The sequence below is a fragment of the Lutra lutra genome, chromosome 18 (genome assembly GCF_902655055.1).
Source record: "Lutra lutra chromosome 18, mLutLut1.2, whole genome shotgun sequence".
NCBI classification, from domain to species: Eukaryota; Metazoa; Chordata; class Mammalia; order Carnivora; family Mustelidae; genus Lutra; species Lutra lutra.
Window position 1 is genome coordinate 24,969,256 of NC_062295.1, and position 22,575 is coordinate 24,991,830.

The following is a 22,575-nucleotide window of genomic DNA, read 5'->3' on the forward strand; positions in this document are numbered from 1 at the left end:
AAAGAAGACTCATCAGAAAGGAAGAAAACTACAGCACACAAGTGTGGTTCAAGAGTAATGGACCAAAATCAAGGGAAAAGTAATTCTAAGAGTCCTGTTCAGTCTGTTCCTCTCATCACCCATCATCCTCCAGCCCACAGTCATGTTAGATTTGTTAAGAGAGGCAGACAGGACCAGACCCTTCCACGAGAGCCATTTAGGATATATAGTGGGATGCCTCACTAGGGTTTGGAACCAGGGAATTACATGGTCTGCTTCACGTTTCATATGCCCCACTCTGGCTATCTTCTGGTAACTAGATTTAGAGGGACAGGAGGTTAGCTTTGTGTGAATATTGTGGCAGCAGTGCGGCCTCAGGTGGGCCATAACCCTGGCAGTCATTGCTATAGGGGGCCCCAAGATATATATATATATCTTGCCTGCCACAAGATATAATTAAGTTTGTGCCACATTGGACGAAGATCCATTGGATTAGCCAAGAACACATGTGACACATGCCCTGAGCAGATCAGGATTTTATAGCAGATGGAGTTCCCAGAAAACAAGTGGGCAGGACAAAACCAATGACATTCTCCTAGGACCATGGCTGTGGCCTCATTTTTCATCTCCAGGCTAATATTAACATGGTCTGGGAAGCATGGGTTACACCTTTATTGCTATTTGCATTAAGAATTCACTTTTTGATTTGTATATATATGAATGAATACACAATGAATATGTGAGTATATTATATGTATATATCATCACACAAATGTTCAATGGGAAAGAGATATTTGAATACCAAGAAATTGATAAACTTCCCTTGGACTTTTGAAACCATTCTTAGAAAAAACACTAAAGAAGAAGAAAATATCATCAGTAATGAAAATGGACAGAGAGCACCATGAGTCAATAGTACTTTGCACTTCAACCACCTGCCAACAGAGCATCTCAAAGGGCTGGATATATCAGCATATCATACACTTCCACATAGATCAAAAGGCTGTGTCATTACTCCCTCTCTTAAGACTTAAGAATGACCCTTGTCAGGGTGAATTCAGCAGCAGCTATTTCCCAAATCACAGAGATACTGAGTAACAGCATTGGTCAGGAAATGGGTATTGCATTTGACTTCTCATGACAAGTTCCTGGTCTGGGCAGATGGAATACTGCAGAAATATGCGTGTGTGTGAACACTCATGTGCACACACAAGAGGGGGTGGGGATAAGGAGTTGAGCTTGATAAAACCTGCAGAAGGCAGGCCAAGTAGGAAGGACATTGGCTTTGGCATCAGCCAAAAGACTCTGTCTTTACTAGCAGTGTGACTCTAGAAAATTAACAAATACTCATAGACCTCAGTTCCCTCTTCTGGGTAATGAATTTATAATTCCTACTTGATGAGTTATATGTGGATTATATTAACCAATATGTGTAAAATATCTAGTATGTAATAGGAGCTGAGCAAATATTATTGTCTGTAACTTTCTTTTTTTTTTTTAAAGATTTTATTTATTTATTTGACAGACAGAGATCACAAGCAGGCAGAGAGGCAGGCAGAGAGAGAGGAAGGGAAGCAGGCTCCCTGCTGAGCAGAGATCCCTACACGGGGCTCGATCCCAGGACCCTGAGATCATGACCTGAGCCGAAGGCAGAGGCTTTAACCCACTGAGCCACCCAGGCGCCCCTGTCTGTAACTTTCTTAATGACTCCTTAATTTAAAAAATTTTAGAATGACTATTATTTTTGTAAAAATAATTTGTAACTATATAATATTCAAGCCATATACAAAAGTACAAAGAAGAAGGTAACAAATCATGAAATTTCCTACCACCATTAAAAAAAAACACCTGTGGGATGCCTGGGTGGCTCAGTTGGTTGGACGACTGCCTTCAGCTCAGGTCATGATCCTGGAGTCCTTGGATCGAGTCCCGCATCGGGCTCCCGGCTCCTCGGGAGTCTGCTTCTCTCCCTGACCTTCTCCTCGCTCATGCTCTCTCTCACTGTCTCTCTCAAATAAATAAATAAAATCTTTAAAAAAACAACAACAACAACAACAAAACATCTGTTTTAGCATTATGTGATAATCATTTCATACCTTTTTCTGTACAAATATGTAACTTAACAGGGAGATAGACAAATGGATTAAAAATAACTTTTCAGAAACTGAGTCTGGGTGGTTCAGTCATTTGAGTCTCAAGCCTTGCTTTCAGCTCAGGTCATGATCTCAGGGTCATGAGATTAAGCCCAGCATCAGGCTCTAAGCTGATCCCTCTGATCCCTACTCCCTGCTCTCTCTCTCTCAAATAAATAAATAAATAAAATCTTAAAAAAAAACTTTACATATTTTACATGTATTTTATTTTATTTTTTTTAAGATTTTATTTATTTATTTGACAGACAGAGATCACAAGTAGGCAGAGAGGCAGGAGAGAGAGAGGAGGAAGCCGGCTCCCCACTGAGCAGAGAGCCCGATGCGGGGCTCGATCCCAGGACCCTGAGATCATGACCTGAGCCCAAGGCAGAGACTTTAACCCACTGAGCCACCCAGGTGCCCCCACATATTTTACATGTATTTTAAATATATATGTTAACTTTAATTTTGCTTAACAGAAGCAAATGAAACTAATGAAGGGGGATTTTCTGAATTTCAGATAAATGCTTATGCACAAATGAGATTTGTTTCTTCAAGATTCATTATATAAAAAAGATAATGAAAGTATGATGATTCTTTTAATGAGCGCTTTCCATTTTAGCTCATATGTGCTTTATTTCCTGAGTTGGTGCATGTTTGAGAGCTTCTGCTTAACGATTTTATACTTGGATGACATCTTTATGAGTGGAATATTCCAGATTCCCTTCCTTTGAGCTATGACTCTAGTCTTCCTTCGAGCTATAACTTCAGTATCACCTGTTACTGGCTGTAGCTATGCATAGTTCTGGGGCTGGCTGAAGATTTTTCTCATGTGAAGGTCATGCTTTTCTGCCCAAAAGCCTGTGGAATGCTTTCTTTATCCTTGAAGTTCAATAGCTTAGCCAGGACTGGCTCTGGGCCAGTCATTCTATATTAATTTTTCCAGGTATATGGTGTGCCCTTTGACTGCTGATTACATTCTTTTATATCTCTGCAAACTTTTCCTGTTTCATTTTTTCATGTTCTCTACCTCAGGGCCACCAGTTAACAACCTGGATTCTGTCTTTCTTTCTCTCAAGATTGATTTTATTTATTTATTTATTTGTTTGCTTGTTTGTTTATGTGAAACAGAGAGAGAGTGAGCACAAGCAGAGTGAGAAGCAGGCAGAGGGAGAGGGGAAGCAGGCTCCCCACTGAGTAGGGAGCCTGAGCCTGATGAGGGACTCAGATTCCAGGATCTTGGGACCATGACCTGAGCCAAAGGCAGATGCTTAACTGACTGAGCCACTCAGGCACCCTGGATTGTCTCTTTCTAATTTCCATAATCAATAATTTTTAGGGGGTGCTTTAATCTATTTCTTTTATCCTCTGAATTCACTATGATTATCTCAAGATCAATTTTTATTTTTATTTTTATTATTTTTAAGGATTTTATTTATCTATTTGACAGAGAGAGACAGCGAGAGAGAGAAAACAGCAGGGGGAGTGGAAGAGGGAGAAGCAGGCTCCTTACAGAGCAGGAGTCCGATGTGGGACTCTATCCTGGGCCCTGGGATCATGACCTGAACCAAAGGCAGACGTTTAATGACTGAGCCACCCAGGTACCCCTGATTTTTATTTTTTTTTTTTTTTTTTTTTTTTTTTTTTTTTTTTTTTAAGATTTTATTTATTTGTCAGAGAGAGAGGAGAGCGAGCGAGCACAGGCAGACAGAATGGCAGGCAGAGGCAGAGGGAGAAGCAGGCTCCCCGCCAAGCAAGGAGCCCGATGTGGGACTCGATCCCAGGACGCCGGGATCATGACCTGAGCCGAAGGCAGCTGCTTAACCAACTGAGCCACCCAGGCGTCCCTTTATTTTTATTTTTATTAAAGATTTTACTTATCTATTTGACAGAAAGAGAAATCACAAGTAGGCGGAGAGGCAGGCAGAGAGAGAGGAGGAATCAGACTTCCTGCTGAGCAGAGAGCCCAATGCCGGGCTCAGTCCAGGACCATGAGATCATGACCTGAGCCAATGGCAGAGGCTTAACCCACTGAGCCACCCAGGTGCCCGCCCTGATTTCTATTTTTGACCATTTTGATTCTCTTCCTTGTTACTAATTGATTAGATTTTTAATGGTGGTATTTTGTCCTCTCTTTGTTTCCTTGGTTCTATAATCTTCCTTTCATCTCATTCTGTGTTGCTGTTTTCTTGTTCTTGTGCTCTTATTTTCCGATTCACCTATAGTGCAAAGCACTTGTAGGGACGTTTTCTTCTAATTTTGGACTGTGTTTTCTTTCCAACATTGTCCTAAATATTGTAGCATCTCTAAGATTAGTCCTCTTGTCTGTTTATATCCTTTGGCTAGATCATTTCTTCTAACCTTTGACTTTGGATGCTGTTTATATGTTAACAACTGGCATATTTATACCTTAAGAGTACACCTACCTCTGGAACTCAAATTAAATTTAAATAGATTCCTTGCTATTTCCTCTTGTATATTGAGAATGCATCTTAAAGCCAAATGTCTTATAGAGAACTCTTGGTTTTCATCTCCTGCCTCCCATTCGCTTGTTCCTCCCTCAGTGTTCTCCATCATAGTAAATGGCACCACCAATACTCATCCTGTTGTTCAAACCAAAGGCCATCCTTCTCATGCCCCACATCCAGCCCATTACCCAATCCTGATATTTCTACCTTTCAAATGTGACCTAGCATTCTGCATGTCTTTCATCTGCACCCCATTGTCATTTTTCCCCAGACACTGCACTGACACTTAGCTGGCCTCCTTTCTTCCACCATTGCTCCCATACAATTTATTTTTCCACTCAGGAACCAGGATGTGCTGGTTTTAAGCATGTCTGCAAATTCTTTGACACTTTGTCATCAAGACGTGAAACCTAGTTCTTTTTCCCTTGAATGTGGACTTAGTCATATGCCCACGACTTCCAAGCCCAAGTCATAAAAGATGATATAGCTTCCACCTGGCTCTCCTGGGACTATTTGTCCTGCAACTCACTTGCCACTCCTTAAGAGAGCCCAGACCACATGGACAGGTTGCATAGACCTATTCTATCAGGCAGCCCCAGCTAAGGTCCCAGCCAACAGCCCACCAGATACTTGAGCCAGAAAACCTTGAGATGACTCCAGCCACAGTCAATATTTATGGGCAACTACATAAGAGACCTTGAGCAAGAACCACCTAGTTGAGTCCAGTCATCCCCCAGAATTGTGAGAATAATAATGAGTATTGCTGTTATTTTACACTACTAAGCTTAAAGTTGTTTGTTATAAAGCAATAGATAACTGATACACAGAGTGATTTTAAAATATAAATGATATTATGTCAGTCCTCCACTTGACAGCATTTAGTGGTTTAGAATCGAGTTTAAAATGAATAAAATAAAATAAAATAAATATAAAATAAAATAGCAAATCCTAGATCTGGTTCTGCCTGCTATCTCCTAAACCTTCCCTCTTGCTCTTTGCTCTGGCCCCATGGGTTTCTTTTCTGCTCCTGTAAATACCAAGTGCTTTCTCTACACAGGACCTTTGCACATGCTCTTCCTTGCATGAAATGAACATCCCATGCCATGGCTAGATCTTTCTCCTCTCTCATGCCTCAGCTCAAGCATAAGCTCTATGGAGTCTTTCTCATCCTGTCTAAAGAAGGAACTTATCCTCTTTCCCATCAATCACGCTCTTATTTCCTTCAAAACAGAGGGAACTAATCTCATTAAATCACATTTAAAAATAGTTTGTTATTTATTTTCTAAACTGCATGTTCTCCTCCCCAGATTAGAACATAAACACCATATAACAGGAGTTTCATCTTATTCCTTCTCAGAACCTAGCATAGTGGTTGGCATAGAGTAAGCATACAATAAATGTCTTTAGAATGAATGAGTACCGGGGAGAGGAGATTTTGGGATCTGCCATCTTTATATGAGGATCTTACCTACCATTGAAACATTTCATCTGGTGTCATTTCCTATTATTGAATTTAAACTAATTAAAAGGGAATAACCTTTTCTGGTTGTTATCAATTTCTTTCTTTCTTTATCAAGTACAAGATTCCTTCTCCCAGAAGGTGGGATAAATAAACAATAAGCACTAAAGATATAATGTGGGGTTAGGATACGGTAAGTCTATGAAGAAAAATAAAGCAGGACAAGGGGATAGAGAGTGAGGGGCCCTGTATAAACGGAAGGATTAGGAAAGATCTCTCAGGAGGTGAACTGAGCCAAGACTTGAATGAAGCGAGAAACGGAGTCAGGTGAAGATCTGAGTCTTCCAGCACGGAGAGCCGCAAGTGCAGAGTCCCTGAGAAAGGTGCCTGCCTGGCGTGTTTGAGGAATAGCAGGAAGACTAATGTGGCCAGAGCAGGAGAGATTGGCAGGATATGAGGACTGAGGGATAATGGGGGCCTGTCAGGAAGAGTTTCTGGACCCCTAATAAGGTCTTTGGTTTTTATTCTAAGAGTATTGGAGATTGTTGGAGGGTTGAGTAACTAGTCATTGTTTTAAGAACATTCTACCTGCTTGTTGAGAAATCGGACATGGCGGGATGAGAGAGGGAGAAGAACAATGGTGAAGAGCCACCCCATCAATTTCCTTTGATCATTCCAGGCCAAGTTTTGAGCAGGGCCTCTAAGAAAATATGACCCATCCCGAATCCCCTCATCTTCACATTCAGTGCCTGTGAAGGCCCAGTGGGGTCAGGCTCTGGAGGCTTCTTGGGAAATCATTGGCTTCTCAAACGAATATATATAGTTTTTCCGTTCGGATCATTTTTATTTAGTCTTTTTAAAAAAATTTATTTCATTTTCTCTGTGTTCCAAGATTCATCGTTTATGCACGACAGCCAGTGCTCCATGCAATACGTGCCGTCCTTAATACCCACCACCAGGCTTACCCATCCCCTCATTCTCCTCCCTTCCAAAACCCCCAGTTTGTTTCTCAGAGTCCACTGTCTCTCATGCTCCATCTCCCCCTCCAGTTTCCCCAATTTCATTTTTCCTTTCCTTCTCCCAATATCCTCCATGTTATTCCTTATACTCCAAGAGTCAGTGAAACCATATGATAATTGACTCTCTCTGCTTGACTTATTTCACTCAGTATAATCTCCTCCAGTCCCGTCCATGTTGCTACAAAAGTTGGGTATTCATCCTTTCTGATGGAGGCATCATACTCCATAGTGTATATGGACCACATCTTCCCTATCCATTCGTCTGTTGAAGGGCATCTTGGTTCTTTTTACAGTCTGGTGACTGCGGACATTGCTCCTATGAACTTTGGGGTACAGATGGCCCTTCTTTTCACTGCATCTGAATCTTTGGGATAAATACCCAGTAGCACAATTGCAGGGTCATAGGGAAGCTCTATTTTTAATTTCTTCAGGAATCTCCACACTGTTCTCCAAAGTGGCTGCACCAACTTGCATTCCCACCAACAATGTAAGAGGGTTCCCCTTTCTCCACATCCTCTCCAACACGTTGTTTCCTGTCTTGCTAATTTTGGCCATTCTAACTGGTGTAAGTTGGTATCTCAATGTGGTTTTGATTTGAATCTCCCTGATGGCTATGATGATGAACATTTTTTCATGTGTCTATTAGCCATTTGTATGTCTTCTTTGGAAAAGTGTCTCTTCATGTCTTTTGCCCATTTTTAAACATGATTATCTGGTTTTTGGTTGTTGAGTTTGAGGAGTTCTTTGTGGATTTTGGATATCAGCCCTTTCTCTGCAGTGTCATTTGCGAATATTTTCTCCCATTCTGTGGGTTGCCTCTTTGTTTCGTGGACTGTTTCCTTTGCTGTGCAGAAGCTTTTGATCTTGATGAAGTCCCAAGAGTTCATTTTTGCTTTTGTTTCCTTTGCCTTTGGAGACATGTCTTGAAAGATGTTGCTGTGGCTGATGTCAAAGAGATTACTGCCTATGTTCTCCTCTAGGATTTTGATAGATTCCTGCCTCACGTGGAGGTCTTTTATCCATTTCGAGTTTATCTTTGTGTATAGTGTAAGAGAATGGTCAAGTTTCATTCTTCCACATATAGCTGTCCAATTTTCCCAGCACCGTTTATTGACGAGATTGTCTTTTTTCCACAAGATATTTTTTCCTGCTTTGTCAAAGATTATTTGATGATAGAATTGCAGGTCCATATCTGGGCTCTACTCTGTTCTACTGATCTATGTGTCTGTTTTTGTGCCAGTACCATGCTGTCTTGGTGATCACAGCTTTGTAGTAAAGCTTGAAATCAGGCAACATGAGTCCCTCAGGTCTGTTTTTCTTTTTCAGCATTTCCTTAGCAATTCTTTTCTGGTTGCATACAAATTTTAGGACTGTTTGTTCCAGCACTTTGAAAAATGTCAGTGGAATTTTGATTAGGATGGCATTGAAAGTGTAGATTGCTCTGGGCAGTATAGACATTTTAACAATGTTTATTCTTCCGATCCAAGAGCATGGAATGGTCTTCCATCTTTTTGTGTCTTAGTCAGTTTCTTTCATGAGTGTTCTGTGGTTACTCGAGTACAGATCCTTTACCTCTTTGGTTAGGGTTATTCCAAGGTATCTTATGGTTCTTGGTGTTATAGTAAATGGGATCAATTCTCTAATTTGCCTTTCTATATTTTCATTGTTAGTGTATAAGAAAGCAACTGAGGGCACCTGTGTGGCTCAGTGGGTTAAAGCCTCTGCTTTCGGCTCAGGTCATGATCTTAGGGTCCTGGGATCGAACCCTGCATCAGGCTCTCTGCTCAGAGGGGAGCCTGCTTCCTTCTCTCTCTCTCTGCCTGCCTCTCTGCCTACTTGTGATCTCTGTCTGTCAAATAAGTAAAATTTATTAAAATTTTTTAAAAAAAGAAAGAAAGCAACTGATTTCTATACATTGATTTTGTATCCTGCCACATTACGGAATTGCTGTATGAGTTCTAGTAGTTTGGGGGTGGAGTCTTTCAAACAAGACTATCTTCATTCATTCCTTTGATACTGGAAACAATGGCCTGTCCCTCATCACACATCTGCTGCATCCAATTGCAAACTGAATGGAATGTCTTTTAGCTCAGGAGTGTATGTTGCTCTAGAGTTCACACAAAGATAAATCATTGTTACAGGCTCCCAGGTGAAGTATATTGATTATGACTCAGAACTCCCCTTGGGCAGCTTTGGGTTTCTAAATAATGAATGTTCCCCCAACACCTCTTTTCCCAAGTTTGTCAATGAAACCCACACTTTGAGAGGGAGAAAGAAATTGGAAAGAGAGAAGGACAAGAAACCAATCAGACTGATTTGTATGAACACTGAGTTCCTTAAAATTGTTTTTTACTTTCTCTAATAACTTTCGATTGAACTTTTTCTCAGTTTCTTGGTTATGTGTTTTTTAGAAGTTTCCAAATGGCACTTTAATTGTTTTCCCTTTCAGTAAATTTGAACATTGAGTGTCTATTCTGTCACTGAATGAAGCAAATATTATACACTTGGGAAACCATTTTTAAATTACTGGATTATAGAAAGGAAGGGTACAAAGACTGGAGACAACACAGAGGAGGGTGTCACTCTGGCTGCATCCCTCTGTTCCTTATCACCTCCTTAGTCTCCTATCCTCCGTGTCATCCCCCCACCCCACCAAGGACTGCTCTCCCAGCATGCTTGTCATGTGGCCTGGTATGTACGGTAAGGGATTACCAAATGGGATATCCAAAAAGCATAATTCTTGGTTTCACAGAGTTCATTTTATTTAACTGTTCTACTCGTAAAATTCATTAAATGTGTGCATCATCTGAGGGCTTCTGAATATCGACACTAACTGCTAAACACAATGATGTTATTAGAATATTAAAACAAGCGTCATTTTGTAACTGTGAAGATAGGCAGCCAGGGTGAGTGAGTTGTCCATAATCTGGCAGGAGTCTGTCACCCATCTGGAGAACACACAGCCCTCTGCAGGTGCGTGGTTAGAGCACCTAACCAGGGTGTCAGTCCACCTAACTGGCTAGGTGCACGGTGGACTGGCTGCATAGTGGCATGAATTCCTCCTCTGTCACCTGCAAGCTCAGCGACTGATGCCGCGTGTCACACTGGCCATCTAACCTGGGGACCTGGGCCTTCTTTGGCTTTCCTTTCATGCTCCCCACTAGGTCTGCTTGCTCTCCAAGTCCTATTTGATGTATCTCAAGATCACCTCTCCCTTCTACCTCCCCTCTCCTTCAGCCCATGGCCACTGTATCAATCTCGCTATCAATTCTGGGCTAGAGCACTCCTACTTAGTGTCTTTTAAACTCCTTCTAATCAAAGAGAGCTCTTTACAAAATAGCTACATTTAGACACTTAGTATTACCATGCACTGCCTTGTAAGTGATCTGCATAGCATTTCTGTATGTTTAAAATGTTTAAGCATTCTAATTAATCACGATCCCAAAAGGACATGATTTGAATCCTAAACTCATTGAGTGGTACGCATTAAATATGCACAGCTTTTTATATGTCATTCGTACTTCAACAAAGTGGGGCTAAAAAAAGACACACTTTAAAGAAAACAAACTATGTAGGCACCTTTTTCATTAACTTTAATCGTCATTAATGTACTTCAACTGTGATCTCATCAGGCCATCATGAAACTGATCACTTGTAACTCACTGGATTTTCTTAGACCCCAAAGCTATTGCTAATGTGTTTCACTATATCTAGAAGTGGAAAACCATTTTCTCTTTCCACTTCGCTTAAGTTGCTCCCCAGCTTGTTTGGTTAAGCTTCATTCTGGTTCACCAGAACAGAGGCATCCCTGGAGTGAATGCTTTCATTGTCTGACTTTATTGTGTCCTATTTCTGTGGGGAAAATTCCAGAGGTGGTGGGGGAGCAGATTTTACTAGCTCACAGCTCTCCTTCCTAACTAAATACTTGAGGAACAGGCATGGATTTAGGGATATAAGAGATAAGCCAAAATGGGCCTTGAAATCCTTTCTTGTGCTAATTATAGAATTGGAAGGGAGAGCAGAGAAGCAAAAGCATGGACCTTTCCCCCAACTTTCTTGGGGATTTCTCCAGTTCTCACCCAAGTCCTTTTTTCTCTCCTTCATCTCCTTTCTTCCTTTCCTCTCCTTTTTTGGTGTTCTGTGAACCAAAGAGATAAGATGTTAATCTTACTTCCATAGACAATATTTTAATGGAGGGGAGTCCAATAAACACTATTTCTGATTTAAAAAAAAAAAAAGAAAGAAAAGAAATACCTGCTGAGCTTTCAAAATGTTGCTTTCTTCACACTCCATTTTTTCCTTTCTTTATCTCTTAGCATCCAACTTCATGGAACACCTCTGGATACACCTTTCCTCCTTTGACTCTTGGGTCTTTTTAATGTGCTGTCTTACATTTCTATGTTGTTTATTTTGCATTTGGAATTAAAAGCTGTTTCAGGGACACCTGGGTAACTCAGCTGGATGAGCATCCAAGTCTTGGTTTTAGCTTAGGTCATGATCTTGAGGGTCCTGGGACCAAGGCCCGAGTCAGGCTCCACACTCAGTCCAGAGTCTGCTTGAGATTTTCTCTTTCCTTTTTCCTCTGCCCTTCCCCTGTGCTCTCTCTCTCTAAAACAGACAAATAAATCTTTTAAAAAAGAGAGTAAAGCATCTTGGGAAAATGCAGGATGCTTACTCTGAAATTTAAAAAATAAATAAAAGGTAAGTTTAATTTGGGCTGAGAGAAAGCAGATAGAAAAGCAGATGTTGCAACTGATGAATCACTAAACACTACCTCTGAAACTTAAAAAAAGAAAGGAAGAAAAGAAAAGAAAAGAAAAGCAGTTGAATTACTTCCATCTCCACTAGCACAGACATGAAATACATTTCCAGGTTTCTCCTTTGTCCCACCTGTTCCCTGACAGTGGGCCAGTCGTAAAGTCTCACACACGTGGAGACAGTCGATGCTCTCCTCCAGTTTGAATGCTTTTCTTTACTTCATAAACTAACTTTCACTCTTACTTGATGAGCCTGGTCTTTATTCACCTAACTGGGAAAAATACATGTGTTTTTTCTGTCACCTCAGGCCCCTGCAGAAGGAGTTTGGAGCAGGGCCAAGCCATCCCAGCCTTTGCCCTCAATTGCACACCGAGTGGAGAGTCTCTTAGTCCAGGAGTCTGTGCTGCTCAAGAGTTTGCATAAACACAGTGTTGAGAAATAACTCTTGCTGGAGTGCGTGCACAAGGCAAAGGCGGACTGATCCCCTGGGATGGAGACATTACCAAGTTGGCTGTAGCTGTTCCACATTGGATCCCTAGTGGGAATAGCTTGTCTAAGTGTCAGTCTTCTCCCACTACTTGGTGAGTTACTTAGCCTCTTTGGGACCCAATTTCCTCATCTTCAAAATTAGGGGTGAGACCACATGTTCCCTAAAATCTTTTCATCTTGGCTGTCTTATGAGTTAATTAGTGAGATTTGTTTTGCAATAAACACCACCCAAAATAGTTCTGTGGTCCTCAATGTAGGCCTTATGTGTGTTCCCATAATCTTGTAATCACCCAAAATAAAAGGGGTTATTCGAAGGAAAGGTTCTTCCTTCTTTTCTTCCTCCCTTCCCTCCCTCCTTTCCTTCCTTCCTCCCTTCCTTCCTTTCTTCCTTCTTCCTTCCTTCCTTCTTTCCTTCCTCCCCCCACCCACTTCCTTCCCTCCCTCCAACCTCCTTTCCAACCTGGCTTTATTGCTTTCTGATAAAAATTGTCTTTCCTAGAGTTGACATTTACAAATAGCCATTTGAGGTAGGTCTTGTAGATAAGTGAGTGATCGAGCATGATGTCACCACCTTGGCTACAGTAGTTTCCCAGAGAGCACGCCGTGAACTCTGAAATGTTCCCTGCCAGTCATGGGACCACAGTTCACATTTCTTGCCAAATTCAGAATTCCATGTGAAAAAATATTCCGAATGTCAAATGGATTAAAGCACTAGGGCCTTCTCTTTTGTTTGATCTGTTTATTTTCTTGGTTCTGGAATTTTTAACTGCTGACTTTGGTTTTGGTAATACTAGATACTCCCACTATTTTTTTTTCTTTAAAACGTGCTGATTCATTCAGCTTCTTAGAGAGATCTTTTGTGTTTTATATGTCAAATTATGCAAACTAATGGTTGCAGAAACATTCTACTTGTTCCAGGTTACTTTAAAAATTAGACCAAAAATTTTTTTTTCAAAGTAAGGATCCATGCCCTGTATAGAGCCCAATGCAGGGCTTGAACTCACCATCCTGAGATCAAGACCTGAGCTGAGACCAAGAGTGGACACCTCACTGTGGCCACCCAGGCACCCCGAGAACCAATCTTTATTTACAATTTACTTTTTAGCTTTCATCAAAGCAGTTGGCCATCACTGAAAGAGAATAAAAACTTCTGACCTTTCTACCATTCTCACAGGTCATAGGATGCCTTCATGGGCATGGATGAATGTTACAGGAAGGTGGTTCGTAGCCTGGTATAACAAGGATACCACTTCTAACCACATCATTGTACAGATGTAGAATAAAAAGCTACTTGGCATGGAGCTGTATTAGGAATTCAGACAGCACATGGATGGCTAGGTCTACAGGGCCTTTTCATTTCAATCAGAAAATTCTACATTTCTAGGATTCTGACCCCTTTCTTACCTTCTAGATATGTCTGTTGCAGGCAGCAGCTGACAAGCTTCCCTATAATCTTGCCTCTGGGTATTCACTCCTTCGTATAATGCCTTCCTCTTAAGTGTGGATTGGACCTGGTGACCTGCTTCTAAGAAATGGAATACACAAAGTGAATGGGATATCACTTCCATGACTAGGTTACAAAAGATTGGGACTTCCGTCTCACTAGCATGCTGGCATCCTCTCTCACTCTTTCTGCTTGCTCACTCTGATAAAACAAGTTGCCATATGGATGGCAAGGAACAGAGGGTAGCCTCTGGGCACCAGCCATCAGAGAATGGAGGCCCTTAGTCCAACAACCAGTGAGGAAGGGAACCTGCCAAAACCACGTAAGGGAGCTTTGAGGCAGATTCTTCCGCAGTCAAGCCTTCGGATAAGACTGAAGCCTCGGCTGACAGCTAGATGCAGCCTTGTAAGAACCCTGAGAAAGAGGACACAGCCAGGCTGTGGATTCTGGAAGCCTGACTCCTGGCTGAGATAAACTGTGAGATGATAAGTATTGTCATTTTAAGACACTGAAGAGTCTAAGGTTGGGGATAATTTGTGCCGCAGTAAATAACCAACACATCACCCAAGATGGTCAAGAATCCTCACTCTCTTAAAACTGTTTCCTCTTCCAGAACTCCTTCACATGTGTCAAGTGTTTCGTTTACAGATTTAATTTTACTGAATTTGCTATTGAATGGGTTGGACTCAGTCATTTCAAAGTCCCCCTCAACTGTAAATCTCTGAGTCAAATTCTTTGCTCCTCCCACCAAAAAATCATTCACCTTTTCACCCTCATGAAATAAGAAGGGTGAACTGGCCACAGTTGCAGGTGTAAGATTATCTAGCCGTGCAGGGGGCTGCTGCTGTGAGCTGATTCAGGAGCAGGGTGTGCTTCCTGATCCCTGCAAGCTCCTTTCCCCTCTCCGCTCTGGAGAAGCTCAGGGTCCTCACTGCCAGCCTCCCATCTGGGAGGGCTCTGACTCAAACACTTACTATTTGTTCCTATTACGGTTCCTGTCTTGTAGCATTAGTTTAGATATATCTGTGATGCCTTTCTTGTTTCTTTTGAAAGAGCATTTGAACTTATAGTAAAAGAGTGCCTGAATTCTCCCGTCTGTTCTTCTTTTGAGGGCATTGAGACAGAGACAGGTTAAGTGGTGGCCAAACCCTGGACTTCCTTCCTTCAAATGGTAGGGCGTCCTTAACCCTGAACTAGCTTCATTGGGAAACAAACTTTAGGCCTCCTAAGCTTAGGAATGTGGCGTTGCTGTCAGCCCTCCCTGGATGGCCCAACTTGGACATGTCATGCTGCTGCCTAAAATCTCCACGACAGTTTGAAAGTCATACTGTTGGCTTTAAACTCTTCCTTCTTTCCTTTTCTTCTGCTTTCCTTCTTTTCTCCTTCCTCTGTAACCTGCTATAAGCAAAGACATTAGAAGAGGCTTTTTCTTTTCTGCTTTTACGAAAACCAGATATTGATATACCTCAATTAAAAATGTAGACAAACAACAAATTCCAGAATTCTTTCCTTCTCAGCCCCAGGCATTCTAATGAGCCTTGATTTTGAGGTTACAGTCTGTAGCCAGGGCCTGGTTGATGGGTTCTCTAGTGCTCAGGGGAGATTGTTGTTGGGTAACAATTTCCTGAGGCTGCATCAGCCTGTGGACAGATGGAGGTCCCATCAATAGTCATGAACATCCCAAATGTCTCTGGGTCTTACCCTTACCTACTATCATAGGATCATCCTTCCACCATTAAGGGGAGTCTCCTAGGGTGTCTTACTGGTACTCCTGAGAACTAGCAGTTTTGCTACCCCAGGGCATCCCCCGTGTTCTCCCCCAGCCCCTGCTCTGGCCTCCTTGGTTGATGTCCACAGGCCCCTTGTAAGCCTGACCCTGCTGAGCTAGTGGCATCCCTGTAGACACAGGTATCCCTGCTGAGATCACTGTGCTCTGAAGCCTCTGGAGTTAAAAAATGTTTGAAAGTGCCATTATTGGTCATAGCTTTATGGGAAAGCATCACGATTTGTTTTTTTTAAGATTTATTTTTATTTATTTGAGAGACAGAAGGGAGGAAGAGGGAGAGAGAATTCTCAGACAGACGCCCTGCTAAGCGTGGAGACTGACTTGGGACTTGAGGCTGGACCCCAAGACCCTGAGATCATGACCTGAGCTGAAATCAAGAGTTGGCCGCTTAACTGACTGTGCCACCCAGGCACTCCAACTTGGGCTAATTTAAAAAGGAAAAGAACTTCTTATTAAAATGATATTAGATATTGGATAGTTTTCAAAATTCTGGAATGGCCAGGGAAAACATAATGGGAAGCTCTGTAGATAGCAACAAATGTCCAGGTCCTATCTAGGAGCTATTATAATGAAGAAACTGCTCTCCATGGTGGCCTGGCAGAACACCTAGCCTGTCCCCACTGACGCTAGAACCCTGTCACTGTCACCTCCAGGAGAAACTAGATAGAGATGCTGCCACGCATCTACCCTCCCTGACACGAGGCCTGTGGGTCTCCCTATACCTCACCCCCAGCAAAGCTGGGGAAAGTGTCTGATGTTTTCAGCTCTTTCAGTGGGAGGTGAGCTCTGCCTCCTTAGGTGGGAGATTGCCCACTGTAGGAGCAGTTTAGATCCTGGGTACCTAGGAGAGAACCAGCCGTCCACGCAGTGAGACCAGATCCCCTGCCCCACTTGACACTCCAGCCTTCTCTGAGCCACGCGAGACTTGGCACCAAAGTGCATGGTGTGGACCCCAGTGCCCATAGGATCATGTATGAGAACTGCCCCTTCAGCCTGAGCTGTGGCCCCTCATTCGCCAGGACAAAGTCTGACTCCTGTTGCTATCTTCATCCCTCCTTACCTTCTCCAAAACACCTGCTGACAATCCGCTCCTGGAGCAGCCATCTCAGCCACCCAGGTAACAACTCCCTCACCATACTGGAAGTCAAGGAAATCATGAAAACTTTTTCCTACATGGAGCATTTCCCCTATTTTCTGAACAAGCAAGTGGATGAGGGGGTCCTTGCAGGTGTGACAGAGTGTACTGGGAGGCAGAGCTTGTACTGAAATGTGTTCTGGGTCTGGGTCGAAATGGCTCTCTTCCTCCCAAGTTTCCATCTGCATCTACTGAACTATACAGGGGGACTCTGGGGAAAAATCAACTTCAATTTTGTTCACAACTTAGACTATATAAATCTGTAGGAAGGACTTGTTGGGACCAGTAGAAGCAGACTATGGAAACTATCAAATTCTTAATGGCACCTGGTATGATAACCAGATGTTTAAATGGGGCCAGGCTAAAGAGGAAAGAGCAGGTGGACCTGGGAAACAGCCTTGCCTCTGATGTCAGAAACCATCGTGGGACTGTTTCTGCTCCAGGGAGAACGATCATGTCTGTCAGTTAAGAAAACAGTTTTACTACTATCCATCAGTTTGGAGCCCAAATGATAGTGTCCCAGCCTCCATAAGTGAGCATAGTATCGAGGGGGAGTTGTTTGCTTATTTGGTTCTGTTACTTGCTTTTCCTGGGCATTTGTGGCTGGGGAATCAGCAGGTACCCTCAGGGATGGGGTGACAGCAGGAGACAGGGGGCAGGTCAACTCAGAGGTGACTCCTCCGTTGGGCTGCCTGCTAGAATTTGGGATTGGGGGCAATAATTGTGCTGAGGCAGCAGCAGCAAACCGTAGCCAGTCGGTGTGGGATCTACGCACTGGCATCTCTGAGGTGTGGGGACCAGTGGCTGCAGGGTCTTAGCTCAGCCAGCATGCCACTAGCAATGGCGGAAGATTTACAGTCAGTGAGGGTGATTCAGGGAAATAGGGGCCAGAGGCAGTTGTGTACTTGGCCTCAGAGAGGCACTTCTGAGGACCCGTGGGGGTCACGACTGCATGGTTCCTTGTTCAGTGCATGATGATAGTAATGGTGATGAAAATAGCATGCCAGATTCTACTCTAAGTGCTTTCCATGGATTTATTCACTTAGTTCTCACAACATTATTTTTTAAAAAGATTTTACTTATTTATTTGAGAGAGAGAGAACATGCACAAGAGTGAGGGGGAGGAGGAGAGGAAGAGGGAGAGGGAGAAGCGAGCAGAGAGTCTGGCATGGGACTCAATCCCAGGACCCAGATCATGACTAGAGCTGAAATCAAGAGTTGGTGGCTTAACTGACTGAGCCACCCAGGCGCCCCCTCACAACCCTACTAAGTAGATATTATTATCATCTTCCTTCTACAACTCGGCCTTGGCCAGGACATGTGGCAGATTGTGTTTTCCAAAGACGGCTGCTGCAACAACACGTCCTAACCCACATGTTATTCTGCAGTGTGACTTGGAACCTCCTGCCATTGAAAGATGGGGTCTGGTCCCCTCCACTGGAATCAGAGCAGACTTCTGAATCTCTTGTAGTCTAGAGAATGCTGCAGAAATGAGGCAATGTGACTTCCAAGGCTAGGTCAGAAAGGGGATGAACTTTCCACCTTGTTTAAAGAAATACTTATCCTGCAGCCTTGAGCTGCCATGAGGCCACCATGCTGTGAGGAAGCTCAAACTAACCCACATGCAGTGACCACATGGAGAGGTCCCAAAACCACAAGAAGAAAGAGGGAGAGATACCCAGCGAATCCAGCTGCTCCATTCCCTGTTGCTCCAGTTCCAAGCCCTGTCTGACTGCAACCACATGAAGGACACTGAGCCAACCAAGCCCTTCTGAAAGTCGCAACCACAGAAACCATGAGAAATAATACAGTGATCATTGTTGCTTTAAACCACAAAGTTTGGGGATAATTTATAATGCAGCAACAGATAAGTAACAACTTGCCCAAGGCTTGTAGGTGGTAAGGCTGAAATTTGAACCATCAGTCTGGTAAACAAAAAGGTAACACATACATACAGGAAAGCACTTTTTTTTTTTTTTCCCGAGATCTCCAGATATACCTGGGGAGGGAAACTAATTCTTGCATAACCATCTGGTGTTCAAAATTCACAAGACCCAGTTATAATTTTCTTGTGACCTTATTTGTACCTACAAGTTGATGAGGTCTGAGATATTCAAATTACATAGGAAAGTCAGACCATTTTCAGATAAAAAAGTATGCCTGGCTTCTCTCTAGCATGTGAACGGCAAGAGTCAAATCTGCTTCTCTGGGGCGCCTGAGTGGCTCTGTTCGCTGGTCACTGACTCTTCCGCTCAGGTCCTGTCTCAGGGTCATGGGATCTGTGCTCAGCAAACGAGTCGAGGGATTTTCTCTTTTCCTCTCCCTCTGCCCCTCCACTCACCCCTTCCTCTGCGTACTTGCTCACACCCGTGCTCATGATCTCTGTCTCTCAAATAAATAAATACACCTTTAAAAAAGTGCTTCTCGATGACTCACCCTAGAGGGGAAGGGCTGGTTGAAAATTGCAGATTCCCAAGTGTCACTTGAATCTCTGAATCTGCATCTCTTAAAAGTCGGACCTGGAATCTGGATTTTTAGCAACTCTCTTAAGCACCATTAGAATTTGAAAACAACTGCTCTGTGACCATTATTATTTAACCTAGAGAATATTCAAGGTAGGGCTTGTAAAACTGAGCTCCCCAGGGAAATCGTGCACTTACCAACCCTTCCATCCCTGTTGCTACCTGAATTTGCCTGATCATAAGGATCACCTAGAGGCTTGACAGAAGTGCACCTTCCTGGGCTCCTGCTCTGCTGGGAATGAGGTACGAAGCAAACCCCAGGAATCTGCATTTTATATTAGGTTATTAAATGTTCTTTAAGGAACTACACAATCTGATGTGTTTCATGTAGTTATTGGAATATAGATCATTTCAGTTGGGGATAGCATTTACTCAATATAATAATCTTTGCCTTCAAATAGCAGTTTATTTTAAGCCATTGCTTTTGGAAAAACTTAAGTTCACAGAATGCTGCATTTTTCTTTTCTCTGTAGAGGCCAAGATTAAGCTAACAGTAGTCAACATTTGCTGAGCACATACTATATGCCTGGCACGGTGTATTTAACCCTCCTCTAACTGTCCGAGGCAGGTACTACGCCATCCCCATTTTACAGATGCAGAGGCGGAGGGAGGCCGACCACCTTCCCAGGAGAACCAAGTAGTGAAGAGGTAGAGACGCAACCTGTGCTCTTCACCGCCACAACACGGCCTCTCCGCCCTGCTCCCGACCGATGCCTCTGATGCCAGCCTGTGCCTTCACTCACCGTGCTTTCGTGAAGTGCATTTCTAGTATCCAAGAGGTTTATCTCGTGCTGTGTGCAACTCACGACCAAACCGTTACTAGGAGGGGCCTCATTCCTTCTAAAACATATGTTCTATACCAGCAAGGAAAGATCACCAACAAAATTACTAAAGACAATAAAGCCTTTTGTTAATGATTTTTGAATTATTTATTCTGGGGCTTCCTGTGAATTGTCGAGGAGTTCATAGAGTAACAAATAAACAAAATGATAAAATTGCACAGGAGTTGGGTTTGCAGACAACTGCTTTCAACACATGGCCCCACTAGGAATTCAGCATTGTGCAGGGGGGTTATTTATTACAAGTTTTGCTTTAAACAGAAAGTACACACATTGATTAGCTCAAAAGTGTCCTTGTCTTCACAGAGTGAAGAAAGTGCATGCAGGAAAAGAAAGTGTGACGTGCAGGGACAGCTGGGTACAGCCATCGCATGGCTTCCTGCTGGCTGGGATATGGACTGTGGGCAAATTAACTCACCTCTTTGGGAGGCACATGAGCCTCCTCAGAGAGTCTCAAAGATCCTTAGGGAAAAAACCCTATAAAAACAGGACTTGCGGGGCGCCTGGGTGGCTCAGTGGGTTAAGCCGCTGCCTTCGGCTCAGGTCATGATCTCAGGGTCCTGGGATCGAGCCCCGCATCGGGCTCTCTGCTCGGCAGGGAGCCTGCTTCCTCCTCTCTCTGCCTGCCTCTCTGCCTGCTTGTGATCTCTCTCTGTCAAATAAATAAATAAAATCTTTAAAAAAAAAAAAAAAAAAACAGGACTTGCTGCAGCCACACAGATTGAATAGATGGAATGGTGATAGAATGCGGGAGAAGGCAGACATTTAGGTAGCCCAGCAGGATGAAAAATGGTCTGGAAATGGCCAGGAAGAGCAAAAAGATGCCCCAACCTACCTCCTGCTGGGACTGTGGGGGAAACATTGATTAGGTCACAGCAGGTCTCCAGTGAGAGACAGGTCTGGCGAGTGCGAGAACCGAGAACCGGAGAACTGGACGCAGGAGTGTGTCTCAGTTACTGTTGCGGCACAGTGTATAACCCCAAGCCTCAGAGGCTTAAAAAACAACCTTTTTTTTTTTTTTTTCATGGTTCTGGGAGTTGATTGGATTCAGCACAGTGGTTTTCACTTGGGTTCCTCAGGCTGTTGCTATGGCTGGGGCTGGAGTTACTGCAAAGCCTTCTTCAGTCCCTGTCTGGTGACTAATGTCAGCTCTCTGCGAGACCTGGGGCTATTGGCTGAGGGATCTAAATGCAGCCTCCCTGTGCTGGCTTCCTCACGGCCCAGTGGCTGGGTTCCGACGGCAAACGTCCCAAGACCATGAGGAAGGAGTATCACCTTTTATGGTCTAGCTTCAGAAGGTACAGAGGGTCACTTCTGCCATGGTCACAGACCCTCTTGGACTCAAAGGCACACAGACCTCCCCCCGACAGGAGCAGGGTCAGCACCGCAGTGCAGAAGAGCCCATGGCCTGGGGGGATCTCGTCGCCCCCATCTTAGAAAATGCACTGTGCCATAGAGGGTAAGTACCAAATGCAGAGTATTGGATCGTAAGAATTCAGAAATCTGGCCGTTCAAGAGGATTACAAGGGCCGCTCCTATGGGCAACTCCAGTGGAATGAAAGTAAAGGTCATCAGACATGAGGAAGATATGGGGCAATGAGTCCGTGACATTGCACGGCCGTCACGTGGACACTGGCATCCTCAGGAAAGCTGAGGACTTGAGAGAGGTGTGGGGAAGGCAGAGAGGGCAAACACAATTGTAAAAGCTTCCAAGTTTTGCCTTTGGTTCTGGGGTGGTAAAAAAAGGAATCCTTGTGGGGAGGGCTTCTCTTTTATTTAGGAAAAGATATTGCTGTGGGCTATTGTTTGTGCAAAGATACTAATGTTTAACATTTTTTTAAAGATTTTATTTATTATTTATTTGAGAGAGAGACAGTGAGAGAGAGCATGAGCTAGGAGAAGGTCAGAGAGAGAAGCAGACTCCCCGTGGAGCTGGGAGCCCGATGCGGGACTCGATCCCGGCACTCCAGGATCATGATCTGAGCCGAAGGCAGTCGTCCAACCAACTGAGCCACCCAGGCGTCCCAATGTTTAACATTTTTTAGAGTGCTCATTCATTCGTTCAAAATGTATTTGCTAGGTGCCTACTCTGGCCAGGTCTGTTCTATTTTTAATTTAATCAATTAATTTATTATTTTTTTATTTTTATTTATTTATTTTATTTATTATTTTATTTATTATTTTATTTATTTGACAGAGACAGAGCAAATACAAGTAGGGGGAGCAGCAGGCAGAGGGAGAGGGAGAGGGAGAAGCAGGCTGCTTGCTAAGCAGGGAGCCCGATGCCGGCCTCGACCCCAGGACCCTGGGTAATTTATTTATTTATTATTTTTTTAAAAAGATTTTATTTACTTATTTTGAGAAAGAGTGATAGAGAGAGCAGGAGCAGGGCTGAGGGGCCATGGGTGAGGGAGAAGCAGATTCCCCGCTGAGCAGGGAGCCTGATCCACAACCCTGAGATCGTGACCTGAGCCAAAATCAAGAGTCGGAAGGTTAGCCGCCGGGCCTCCCAGGGGCCCCTGGGCAGGTCTGGCCTAGATGCTGA

General features: G+C 43.4%; 1 long non-coding RNA gene across 1 annotated transcript in view; it reads left to right on the plus strand.

Moving 5' to 3' along the window:
* Positions 1–14,917, plus strand: part of LOC125091182 (uncharacterized) — a 29,829-nt gene extending 14,912 nt beyond the window's left edge. The window contains exons 2-3 of the long non-coding RNA XR_007124600.1: positions 12,123–12,400; positions 13,735–14,917. This is a non-coding gene — a long non-coding RNA (uncharacterized LOC125091182). The remainder of the gene's footprint in view (positions 1–12,122; positions 12,401–13,734) is intronic.
* Positions 14,918–22,575: the final 7,658 nt, after the last annotated feature.